The sequence below is a fragment of the Triturus cristatus genome, chromosome 6 (genome assembly GCF_964204655.1).
Source record: "Triturus cristatus chromosome 6, aTriCri1.1, whole genome shotgun sequence".
NCBI lineage: Eukaryota > Metazoa > Chordata > Amphibia > Caudata > Salamandridae > Triturus > Triturus cristatus.
The window spans coordinates 986,725,186-986,738,723 of NC_140589.1; positions in this window are offsets into that span (position 1 = coordinate 986,725,186).

Here is a 13,538-nt window from a genome sequence, read left to right on the forward strand (position 1 = left end):
CCATGATCATGCGCCTCATTGCAGACCTGGAACCACTACTGCAGCACCAGACACACCGGACCAATGCAATCCCTGCGCACGTCCAGGTCCTATGCAGCCTGCACCTACTGGCCTCAGGAAGTGTCCAGGGGGTAATCGCCGTAGCCGGAGGCGTATCGCAAAGCGCACTCTCACGCTTCTTCCAGAAATTCTTAGATGCCATGCTGACAATGATACACACCCACATCAGCTTCTCCACAACCCCACAGCAGTTGGACCGCAACAAACAGGCATTCTACCAGGTGGCACAATTCCACCATGTAATTGGATGCATCGACTGTAGGCATATCCCCATCTGTCCACTCTCAGCAAATGAGTACATATTCCGTAACCGCAAGTCATACCACTCAATCAACGTGCAGGTTGTGTGCGATGCCAATCACATCATAACAGACCTAGTGGCACAATTTCCGGGGAGCACACACAACTCCTACATATTCCGCCACAGTGGCATCCACAGGCGTCTACTCAACGGAGAATTTGGAGAGGGACACCTGCTTGGTACGTACACATACCTCTTCCCCACATGAACACCACACATGTATGAACATCACCATTGCTAAGTGTTTGCTTCTATCTTCTAGGTGACAGTGCTTACGCCCTGCGTGAATATATACTCACCCCATACATCAATCCAGCAACCCCACAGGAACAACGATACAACGCGGCACACATAAGCACTAGGAATGTCATAGAGAGGACATTTGGGATTCTGAAGAGTCGCTTTAGAATCCTACATGAGACAGGCAGCGCCTTGCTATACAAACCTGATACCTGCTGCCGGATTGTTGCTGTATGTGCAATGCTGCACAACATTGCGACCAGAAGGGGGATACCCATAGAGGTGGACAGGAATGACGACAACCGGGAGGACCAACCACCCGCCCAACACCGACAGGCACACGTCCCTAACACAGCAGAGGGCCATAGGAGGCGGACATACATCATGCAACATCATTTCTGAAGCAGGTAAGAATGATACATTACTATTTCATTGGTGGTGCAACTGTTTAATGCCCAGTAGCACTGCGGTATGTGCAACCAAACAAGCAATGAAAATAATGCTCCCCATGAAAACTGTAAGAACAAATGGGCGTTTAAGTCACGGCTGTGCAGCGTCAGGAAGGGGAGGACCATGGTTGCCCCACCACGGTCAGGTATGGATGTAAATCAGTCTAGTGGCGCTTGCCACGTACGCCAAGCCTCCTCTCCGTGGTGTCTCCGATGCCTCACCACGGCCTGTCCCCGTGGAGCCCCGTGAACTGCGGCGCCTGGTGCTGGTCTCTGCCACAGACACACTGCTTACACTCGAGGCAGCCTCACTGCCGTCTTCCCCTCCCAATGCACTAGCACTGAATGTGCCGCTCTGCAGGTGTTCTACTGCAGCGGTCATCTGCCCTAGAGCCTTGGCAACATCCCCGCAGAAGTGTCCAAGGTCCACCTGCAAGGACACCGAGCGGCGTGCCAACACTGCGGTGCTATTGCTCATCCTTGTGATGGCCTTTGTAGAGGCCGCGGACCGCACCAAGTTCTGACGGTGCCTCCTCCTCTCGCACTCATGGCCTTCCCTCATGGCACGGGTGAGCTCATGGATGTCCTCCCTCAGGTGCCCATTGCCCTCTGCCACCACAGTGCTCATGTCCCTCACTGCCGCAGTCATGGCACGCATTTCCCTTGCAAGGCGCACGATGTTTGAGCTGATTGTCGCCATGTGTCGTCCCTGCAGGCGCTGGACACGCAGCATCCTTTCCTCGATTGCAGCATTTTGGGTGATATCAACGTCGCCTGAGGAGAGTGAACTTGGCCGAGACCTGCGCCGCTGTGGGAGTCTGGAACGTGCAGGTGGTGCAGCAGGCGGTGTGATGCTGCGCAGACTTTGTCCCGATGGTGTAGAGGGTGTTCCCATCACCTGCATGGCCGGGACTTGGGACCTGCGCCTCGGCGCTTTAGTGGATGTTGTAGGTGGAGCTGGTGTAGCTGGTGCTGGTGGTGCTGGTGCTGGTGGTGCTGGTGGTGGTGGTGGTGGGGTTGCAGGTGGAGGTGATGTATGCGCATCCTGCGCTGTGTCCATGTCGGAATCCGCAGGAGTCTCCGAAATAAACAGCCGCCCGCTGTCGTCCGAATCCCCAGGAGAGGCATCTGTGTGTGAAACAGTGCATGGTTAGTGGGATAGTTACACATACGTAGTGTTGTAAACATACATGTCCCTCTGTGATCCACTAAATAAACAGTCTCTATCCATGTTCAACTGATGTGGTGATTTGTAATAGTATTTCATCCTGTACATGCACACTGGGCTGACTAGACTACTACTCCCATGATGCCCTAGTGTTGAGAGTAAAGGTGTGTGGGCCAATGCTGCATGCACACTGTGATCCTGCTGGGGGCATGGGAATGGATTTACGCTATGCTGGGTATGGGCACAAGCATGCATCTTACCTTGGGCACTTTTGGCTGCGCCGGAGGTATCCATCTGGGTTACTCCCACGACGGCCTCATGCTCGATCGTCCCTTCCACCAGCTCCTCCAGGGCAGTGTTGGCTTGAACTGTAGAAGGCCCGCCTCCCGTTCTGGATGCCTCCCGGAGCCTCTCCGCAATCCTCTCCTTAGCCCGCTTCCTCAGGTCGTACCATCTTTTTTTCAGGTCGTCAATGCTGCGGGGCGTCACACCAACAGCATTTACCCTCTCCCGGATGCGCTGCCATATGCGCCGCTTCTCGGGCTCTGGCACCTTGAGGGACAGCTTACCAAAAAGGCGATCGTGCTTGCTGCTGACTCCCTCTATCAGGTGCTCCAGCTCCCGGTCAGAAAACTTGCGTTTCCGCTTGCGTGCAGCCTCAGCGCTGGATGGTGCTTCCTTCTCCATCTGGGTAGTGTTTGAGGGTAGCTCAGTTGGTGTGGCTTCAATCTGCACAGCCAGTCTCCAGTCCCAGCTCCTGTTTGCTTCTCTGTCGAGGCAATGAGGGTGGGGCAGCAGTATTTCCTGGTTGGTGATGTCATAAACACGTTCCCGGAGCGACCCGATCATTGCCGATTTCGCTAATACCGAATTCGCTATTAGCTAATTCGGTATTACCGAAATCGCTATTAGCTCTTCGGTGTTTGCATGCCCCGCAATTGATAATTCTGTAAAAATAGCGATTTTTAGGGAATCGCTATTATTTACCGAATCTGTTGATGCATTCACAAAAGCGATTCCTTAATAACGATTCCTTATTTTTCGCTAATAAGGAATCGCTTTTTGTTTTGTTGATGCATGTGCACCTATATCATTATCCTACTATGTCCACAGGCACCACTGTTTCTTGATATACAATAAGTACCCTGGTTCTTGTGAGTAGGATGTTACTTGAGTCCTTCGAACTGGACCTCTTACAAGCATCAAATATGTTAAGTAGGACAGCTAATACATTCCCAGTTTCAGAGAACTGTTTGAAGATATTAAAAGCTCAGCATCTTCACTTGCAGCTGCATGGGGTATTTAATTGCATCTTACACAAAAACGGCCACGACGCAAAAAAAAGACCTTCGCTGAACTCTGTGAAGACCAAAGGTTATGCAATTACGAAGACAATTTTAAGGTGTCTGTGTTTTATGCCAACATAGATATTGTTGCTATTCAAAAAAAACATGATTTGCTGTTATGAACACCATAATACAATGCTTTCATTTTAGGAAACCTTCAGAAATCCTCAGAGCTAGTGAGGAGGAATGTTTGAAGCAGCCATGACTCTGGCAGCTTATTGAGAAAAAGACTTGTCCCTGGAGTTTCCACAACAACTCAGCTCATCAAAAGCAGTGTTGAAAGAACGAATACAACTTATCTCAGGAGTCACAATGAAAGATGTTGCTAACTTTTTATTTTTTATGTTTAAAACGTTTTTATTGAGACAAAACAAACCATGGGGGAGGGGGATAGGAGGGCAGGATACATGGAATACAGTCAAAGAAAAAGGGTGCAACTCCAGAGGGTTGGCAATAGGTAGCGCGGTAGGTCAGGGGGAAAAACACAGTAAATGAAAGCTGGAAATACAAGCTGTGAAATCCCCGCACGCGTATCCGACACCCCAAATCTAAGCAATAAAAACCCCCCCCATCAACACCCCAATAGAACACAATCCCCCCTCTCCCATCCCCCATCCCCCATCCTCCCAGTAACGAAACAACAACACTCCCCCCCCCCCCCCGTCCTATGGTCCCGCATCAGAGTAATCCTAACCAGGAAGCCCCGCACCCCCCCCTACCCCGGGGGGTCCCCGTCTCACATATAAGCTAGTCCGCCGGGGTCACCGGCGGCGTCAGCCTGAGAAGTCTAAGATACCTCGGGCAGGTGAGCTCCCGGAATTCAGTGGACAGCAGCGCTAGAAAGGGTTGCCATAGCTCTTCAAATTGGTCTATCTCCCCCGCAACCGTAAGCGACAGCTTCTCCATCCCCAGCACATGCCAGAGCCTATGCAACCAACCGGTGATGGAGGGGACGGTGGTTGTGCGCCAGTGGATTAGAATGTTCTGAACCGCAGACCCCAGCGCGATTGCGATCTGCCTACCCCTACGGGACTTCAGTGGGTACATTAGGTCATTGGGGAGGCCCAACAGGACATACGCCGGGAATCGCGGCAGCTCTATCCCAAAGTGCTTATCCACCTCGTCCAAGACTTCCTTCCAGTAGGCGGTCAGCACTGGGCAATCCCAAAGAATGTGTGTAAGGGTACCTTCCTGCCCACAGCTCCGCCAGCACCCCCTGTCAGTGTGTTTATGCATTTCATACAGTCTCTCCGGGGTGTAGTACCAGTATGTGGACACCTTAGTAAAGGTCTCCGTAAGGCCCGTGTGATATGCAGAGTGCCGCGCCCGATACGCAATTTTGTCCCATTCCTTGTGGCTGAGTGTCCTACCCAATTCCCTGTGCCAACGCTCCCTCCCCGGGTTGTAATAGTGAAACGGCGGGGGTTGTAGGTATTTGTACAGATCGGTGATCAGTTTAGCGTCGGAGGTCCGAGTAGCCAACCACCTCTCATACGGTGTAATTGGACGGGCGGCGGTGGCACGCACCTGGGGCTGGAGGGCCCAATGCCGAACTTGCATGTAGCGCAATCTGTCCAGCTCCGTTAGGCCGAACTCCTGGCGGAGTTGCTGAAAAGGAACCACTCCTTCCGGGCCATAGATCTGGAAGAGTGCCCTGCAGCCCGCCTGCACCCAGTGGGAGAAAACCCCCGGCTCCATCCCTGGGGAGAAGTCCGGGTTGCCCGCAATGGGCGTGAGCGGCGAAGGGAAGGTGGTAAGGCCCCGGGCCTCACAGACCGCGTCCCACACACGCAGGGGGACCCGCGTAACAAAGGAAGCGTAAAGATTAGGGGGGCGATGCGCACGGCGCAGGAATGGAACCTCTTGTAAGGTGCGGCCCGCCACTGCCTGGTCTTGGAAGAGCCAATGTTTGTCGGACTCCCACCTGCTCCACTCCACCAGATAGCGGAGCTGTGCCGCCTGAAAGTACTTACGGAGGTCCGGAATGCCGAGACCCCCCGCTTCCGGAGCAAGCGTGGAGAGGACCCTCTTCATGCGTGGCCTGCGGCCCTGCCAGACAAAGCGGGAGATGTCAGCCTGCATTTGTCGTATCCAGCCCACCGGGGGTTGGAGCGGAAGGGCCCGGAAAAGATATAGTATCTGGGGCAACACCGTCATCTTGACCGCCGCGATTCGCCCCAGCCAGGACAGCAGGCCTTTGTTCCAGCGGCCAAGCTCGTCCTTGATCTTCCTGCTGAGGGAGGCATAATTGGCCGTAACCATCTCCGGTAATGTAGGCGCCAGCAGAATCCCCAGATACGGCACCGTGGACGAGGACCACTGCATGGGGAAGAGCCGCTGAAGATCCCTCCTGGTTTCCGCAGCCAGGGACACGTCTAATGCCATCGACTTGCTCATATTCATTTTGAAGCCGGCCACCCCCGCAAAGGCGTCCAGCTCTCGGAGGCAAGCAGGCAGCGACCTCCTAGGGTTGTCCAAAGTCAGCAGGACATCGTCCGCGTAGAGACTGACGGTGTGGACGTACTGGCCCATCCGGACCCCGACAGCATCCGGATTATTACGAATCCTCTGAGCAAACGGCTCCATGTAGAGGGCAAACAAGAGCGGTGAAAGAGGGCAGCCCTGCCGCGTGCCGCGCTCGATGGCAAAGCCACCGGAGCTACACCCGTTGACCCGCACCGACGCTGAAGGATGCTTATAGCAGTTAAAGACCATGGTGCGGAACTTATCGCCGATTCCCAATTTCTTGAGGACCAGCTCAAGATACGGCCAGTGAACTCTGTCGAAGGCCTTCTCCGCATCAACGGACAGCAACATCCGCTCCCCCGAGATCCTTGAGGCCTTCTCCAGAACATGCGTCACCCTCTTGGTGTTGTCAACCGTCTGTCTGCCGGGCACAAAACCAGCCTGGTCCGCCTCCACCAGGTCGGGGAGGTGTGGACTCAGCCTGGACGCGAGAATCCCCGTGTACAACTTGAGGTCGACATTTAAAAGCGAGATGGGTCGGTACGAGCCGCAGAGGGTCCGGTCCTTCCCAGGTTTCGGGATTACCGCGACCGTCGCCCTCAGGAGATCCGGAGGGATGGCTCCCGGTTCGGAGAAAGAGTTAAATAGCCGAGTAAGGACAGGGGCCACGGCCGTGCAAAAAGTCTTGTAAAATAGCGACGTGTACCCGTCCGGGCCCGGGGCCTTGCCATGTTTCAGCCGCGCGATAGCTGAAATCACTTCCTCAACATGGATGTCCCGCTCCAGGTGGTCAGCCTGAGCCGGATCCAGTACCGGGAGGGTCACCGACTCCAAATAGCCGTCGGCATCCCGCGGCGAGGAGGGCTCCTCAGCATACAGCGCCTCGTAGAAGCCGCGGAAAGACTCCGCTACCTCCGCGTCCCCGGAGACAACCCCCCCGTCCGCGCCCACCAATTCTTTCACAACGCTGCGCTGTTGCGCAACCCGGAGCCGGTGTGCTAGGAGCTTGCCACATCTGTCCCCCCCAGTGTAGTAGGCATGTTTCAAGCGTAGGGCGGCGTACTCCGCCCTGTCAAGATCCAAAGCCGACAGGAGCTTCCTCGCTGCCTTCAACTGCCTCCACACCCTCGGCGCCCCCGCACGGCGGTGGACCTGCTCAAACTCCCGGACTTGAGCTGTCAGCTCATCCCTCTTCAGTTGCCGCTCCTTATTCTCAGCTGCAGAGATAGAGATGAATTCCCCCCGGAGGACGGCCTTCAATGCCGCCCACTGTGTCGCCTGCGAGGTGTCAGTGTTGCTATTGTGGGTGAGATAGTCCTGTATGACCTCCCCGATGCGTTGCACCACCGACTTTTTGTGTAGAAGTGTATCCCGGAGGCGCCACACCCCCCGAGAGGGGGAGGCCGCCGGCCACTGGAAAACGCCGGTGACTGGGGAGTGGTCAGACAGGGCCAGGACCCCGATGTCCGCCGCCGTGGCAGCGGCACGCATCGGTCCACTCACCAGGAGGTAGTCCAGCCGTGAGTAGGTTCGGTGTGCGTGCGAGAAGTAAGAGTAGTCCCTATCCGTGGGGTGCATGGAGCGCCAGAGGTCGTGCAGATCCATTTCCGCAATCCGGGCCCTCCCAGCCTGGGACAGTTCCCCCGTCTGCGGGAAGCGCTGCGCCGATCTGTCCATCACAGAGTCAAAGACAATGTTGAGATCTCCCCCCAAGATAATGTGGCGGTCGGGGGAAGCAGTGACATCCACCAGCGCGGAATCTAGGAAGCGCTCTTGGTGATCGTTTGGGCTATAAACGGAGCCGACCGTAAATGCTATGCCTCCCAGGCGCATGCGATACGCAAGGAGCCTCCCCTTCTGTTCAGCACACTTATGCAACACCTCCCCCCGAAAGGAGCTCGCTAGGAGAATGGCTACCCCCGCCGTCTTGTTCGCTGCCGAGGAAAAGAACTGGGTAGGGAACTTAGCAGAGCGCATCCTATGGCAATCTCGGGGCAATAAGTGTGTCTCCTGCAAAAGGCAAATGTCCGCCTGCGTCCCCTCCAGCAACGACAGGATCGCTCTGCGCTTCACCGGGTTGTTCAGACCCTGAACATTAAGGGTCACTACCTTTAGGCCCGGCATTCCTCGCGGGGGTCGGGAGCGCCATGCAATGGGCAGGGAATCAGCGGGTGGGGCGCGCGGGGCCGCAGCGCAGGACAAGCCAAAACAAAGCGGGCATAGACAACATCGGACGGGACCTTCCCAACCCCAAAACAACCCCCTCCCCCACCCAAAACACAACCCTGGCAACTAGCCACCCACAAACTCAAACACCCCATAGTCTCAGTCAAGCCCCAAAACGGGCAAGTCCGTAGAAAAGAGCGAAGTGGACGTCCAGCCACTCACCTCCAACCGCTCCCCCCCAACCCCCCCGCCCCATACCAAGCATGTAAAGAAGCTAAAGACATCTCCCCCCGGAGTGTGTGTTAGGCCGTCAAGGCCACGCTAGAGGAGCCGGTCGAGTCCCCGGCCGCCGCCCTCAGGGCGTCGGCCATGTCCGCTCTGATGGTAGGGGAGTCCGGGCGCCCCACACTGGTCACTGAGCGCCGCCTCGTTGACCTCCGCCGGTTCCGTCTCTCCGAGGACCTCCACGACGGCGTAGCTCCCTCCTCCTCCGCCGCCGTGAGCCCCAGGACACCACAAATGTCTTGCAAGGAGCGTAGCTGATGTAACACTCCGTTCCACCGAAAAATCAGGCGGAAGGGGTGACCCCAAGAGTACGGCGTCTCATGCTCGCGCAAAAAGTCAGTGGCAATCCTAAAGGACCTGCGTTTCTGCAGAGTGATGGCGGAGAGGTCCTGGTAAAGCGCCACCGGCCGATCCCGGAAAGTCAGGGGCTGTTTCCTGCGGGCTTCAGCCATGATGCGTTCCTTTAGTGGGAAGTCGGGCAGGAAGGCCAGAATGTCCGGTGGAGGTGCCGATGACTGGCGCTGCCGGCCAACCCTGTGCGCCCTGTCAATGCTGATGGGAAAGTCCGCAGCTTCCCCCAGGATCTCTCGGAACAGGGCCCGCAGGTAGCTCCCCAGATCGGACCCCTCGTCCGCAGTCGGCACGCCACGCACTCGGATGTTGTTCCTCCGAGATCTGTTCTCAAGGTCCTCGGAGTGGGCCTGGAGCTCCACACACTGTTCCCGGAGGCGAAGAACGTCCTGCTGGAGGTGGACTATCTCCTCCGCTCGCTGTTGGCCCTCCGTCTCCACCGCTTCCACACGCTCGCCAAGGCCCTCCACCTCCCTGCGCACTTCTCGGACCTCGCTGGCCACCTCCCGCTTCAGTGTCTGGAAGTCCTCCCTGAGGGAGCTGAACAGTTCCTCCATAAAGGCCCTCGTGACGGGTGGCTCCCCTCCAGTCACATCCGCCGGAGCCCGGGAGGGCCCCGGCGAGGGCTGCGTCCTGTCTCGCAAGTGCTGGGCCCTGCCAAGCATGTCCGGCAGGGTACGGTCCCCTTTCTTCGGGCCTCCTCTTCCAGACATCGCTAGCTCCGCAGTCGGGCACCGATCCAGGCGCTCCAGGGATGCTCAGCCGCCGGCTAGCACTCGACCTGGGTATCCCCCACGAGTGAAGTCGCTGCGTCACAGGTGACAAAATGGCGGCCCAGTCCGGTCACCGTCAGCCGCAAGAGCTTGTGTGAGACAACCAAGGGGGCCGCAGCAGAGGGGTCTCATCAGCACATCCCTCCGGTAATCAGCCCAGCAGCAGCGGGGGTCACTTGCATCCAGCAGCTAGGACTCCGGCGAAGGCTGCCACCACTGCTCCTTCGGGGACAAAATGGCGGCCGGGCGGAGCAGGCCAAAACGACCAGGCCCAACGACACCACCGGGGCCCCCGAGGCACCCCACAGTAAAATAAGTTCCACCACCGTCTGTCCCGCACAGGGGCCCAGATGGTCCAACCCCATCAGGGAGTCCGCTGTACCTCGGCTAGGGGTTAGGGCCTCCGCAGTGCGAGGTGTCGCCGTCACCAGTCTGAGTGCCGGGGCACCCGTCCCAAGCCTTCCACACCGTCGGGTCCCTTCCCGCAAGGCTCCTTCAGTCACCGTCGAACGGCGGGCCAGATCCCCTCCAGATCGCAACTTTCAGCACCAGGCCCAGCCGAGGCGCCCGGACAGCTCTCCAATGCGCTCCGCCCCTCGGGCTCGCCGTCGTCGTTCCTTGGTCTCGATCGAACTTTTTTTTGGGGGGGTTCCCCCGAGGCGATCCGAACCAAAACAGCACCAATGTGTACCCCTGATGCTCCGCCACGCTCCTCTCCCGCGCTGAGCCTCAGCGGGGGGAGAAAAGCATAAGAAAAGGGCTCTAGCTTGGCCGGGCCGGAGGAGCTACGGGAGGAAGCGTCCGCTCACCCCGCCATCTTGGCCACGCCCCCCTAACTTTTTATTTTTGAGGAACAATGCAATTTTGCCCAGTGTTTTGGATGTTGAAACAGCACTAAAACTTTTTTTTTTTTACAATTTCAGTTACTGCAGCCAGTGCAAAACATTCATTTTCAAGTTAAAATTGATCAAGAACTTGCAACTTTAAGCATTGAGAGTTATCTGGCAAAATAATTAAATGTGAAAGCTCTAACAGAAGAGTTTGCATGGAGACAGGGAAAGAGGCAAACATTCTTTGGTCAAGTACATCTTTCCAATTCAGTGAACTAAGCAGTAGTAGACTTCAGCCACCAGTCTAATTTGTCAGTCACTCTTCCTGGTGTAAGCAGCTTTCAGCTTTGTGTCCACTTTTTAAGTATTGCTTTCTGCTGTACCAGCCTTAAAACTCTACAATTCATTTCTTCAGGCTCCTGCAAGTACTGTTCCTATTCATAGTGGGATTTTCTAAATATATCTATCCTTTCAATCCCATGAGAAAGCAGTAAGTATTATGGAACTCTGTGACTATATTATACTTTAAATGTTGTGCGCTTATAAATAGGCTACCTCAATATTCTGAAGAAATGTTTACGGGGTAAGAAGAAATTTATTCAGTTTAACCTGACATAAATACCCCTCATTTACACTTTCTTTTGCTCAGCAAAAAGTGGCATCGTTTGAGTGAATAGGTTTGTTTAGTTTGCTGCTGAGCTTGTTATTGTTTTGCCAGTCACTTTTAAATATTTGCACCTAAATGCACAAACAAAAGGGGCATTGTTTGTCTAGACTGGTTTGATGTTTATGCTGCTATACTTGTCAGTGGTGGCTCCTCCGCTAAGGCGGCAGAGCGTCGCCCCACTACCAGGAACAGCAAAGAAAGGAAAAAATAAATGATAATAATGGAATGTTATCATTTTATTGTTTCCTCCTGATGCGGCAGAGCGTGAGGGGGCAGGCAGAGGTGCTACAGGGGAGGAGTGGTAGACACTCCTGTGCAAAATGACTGTTTGGTCGGCCCTCTCGGGCTGCCCGAAACAGTCATGAGCACTCCCCTGTTCTCCATGTAGGCTGCATTACAGCCTGCATGGAGAACATGCCAACCCCTACAGCCCCTGGCTGAGCGCGGTGTGATTGGCTTATGGGTGAGAGCCTGGCTGCCTGCTTCCTGTTCCGAGCTGGAGTCGGACACAGGCAGCAGGAGCGAAGATGAAGGACCCTGCGGCAAGGTACGTTTTATTTTTAAAAAAAGAAAAAATTAGCATCCTGTGAGCCACTGCATGTGCCCCCCAACCCGTGAGCTGTGCCAGCTGCCCCTGATGCATATTATTGTTTTACCAGTCACTTTGAAATATTTCTTCCTTCATGCACAAACAAAAGGGGAATTTGTTTGACTAAATAGGTTTGATTTTTGAATGCTGCTGCCTGTTGTCCTTCTTATTGTTTGGCCAGTCACTGAAATATTTGCACATTCTTGCAAAAATCAAAGTGGCATTGGTTGACTAAACTGGTTTGATTTTAGTATGCTGCTGCCTGCTGCACTTCTTATTGTTTTACCAGTCACTTTGAATTATTTGCGCATTCAAAAAGGAAATGTTTGCCTAAACTGATTTGATTATTGTATGGTGCTGTACTTGTTATTGTTTACAAGTCGCTTTGAAATATTTCTGCCATTATGACAAACCAAAAGTGAAATTGTTTGACTAACCTGGCTTAATTTTTGCATACTGCTGGACTTGTTTTTATCATGCACTTTGAAAGTATTTGCACTTTTCCTTTGTTTGACCAACTACAGTTTGTATAGATTCTGTCATTAGGTACTAACTTAAATGGTTTGTTTTTATTCTACATGCTGTGTTATTTATGGTGTTGCGTGCACTTGTCTGTAAGACGTATGCTTTAAATCCTTTAATTAGCATTGTTTACACTACAGAAACTATAAATTCAAACAGACAAACATCTGCATCAATGTTCTGAAGCATTCAAACAGTTTTCATTCTCAGCCTCATTTGCCTGCGTGTTTTGTCCTGCTTACTAATAAGGACATAATGGTAGAAATTGAAATTTCTTCCGCGTTTCATGTTATTATCATGCACAGCCATTAACATTCACAAGTGTGTGGCATGCAGTTAATTCACCATTCTATTTCTCTTGGAATTCGCAGGATACTGAGTTCTATCTTGTGTCCGCCTCATGTATATTGTCAGTCGAGTCAATGAAATTGCAGGTTTGTGTTTGTCTTTCAAAGTTTCAAGTTATTGTCCATCAGCGTAAATTCAAATTCAAACCCGGCATAGTTGATCTTTGTTCTTCAGCGATAGGCAGTTCCTTAGATAATAGGACCGCTCCTTGGTATTGCTCTAATTGCTGTCTCGGTTAAATATTCTGCTCTTAACAATAATGTAAAAAATGGCATAGTTTATATGTTAAGAGTGTTTTCCACTTTCTTATTAGAAGTTTGAGCAACACAATATAGAGGTATTTCATGCTAAATATTGAAGGTTTCAAATCACAATATACCAGATTTTTATTTTTGGGCGGTTGGGCAAAGTGGTACGTGGTGTGCTGGGCCGCCAGATGGGGGGATCCCCTTCATGTGCTTTGCAGGGGGCCCCCTCAAGTTTCGTTACACCATTGCTATATACTGTTGTACTGGCTTCAAGGATATCACCCTGAATGCCACGATTTATAGCCAATACAGTAATCACAATGTCCGTTCTTCAGGACCATATAGTATCACACTTAAACTGATAGTCAGTGAAGGACATACAGTTGTCCCGTTCCCTCTAAGGTCCGAACCCTACTACACCAAATCAGAAATGTCCATATACCCATATTAAAAATGGCGTTCCTGCCGATTGGCACATAGTCCATGACGATACATACGATACGTGACTGTTCCCTGCCCCTGGAGCAACTGCAGAAAGTCTAAATCTTATTCCTAATTCACTAAATAACCTCATAATGCAGATCAAGCCAGGTAAGATTTATGTCATCAATGTTGCTAAAGATTATGCAAGATCTCTGGTGACATATATTCAGGTAATAGATTCTATTTCAACCACTACAGAAATAGTACCTTCTACAGCCTGTCTGCCAATTGTGTGTGGGGAATCTG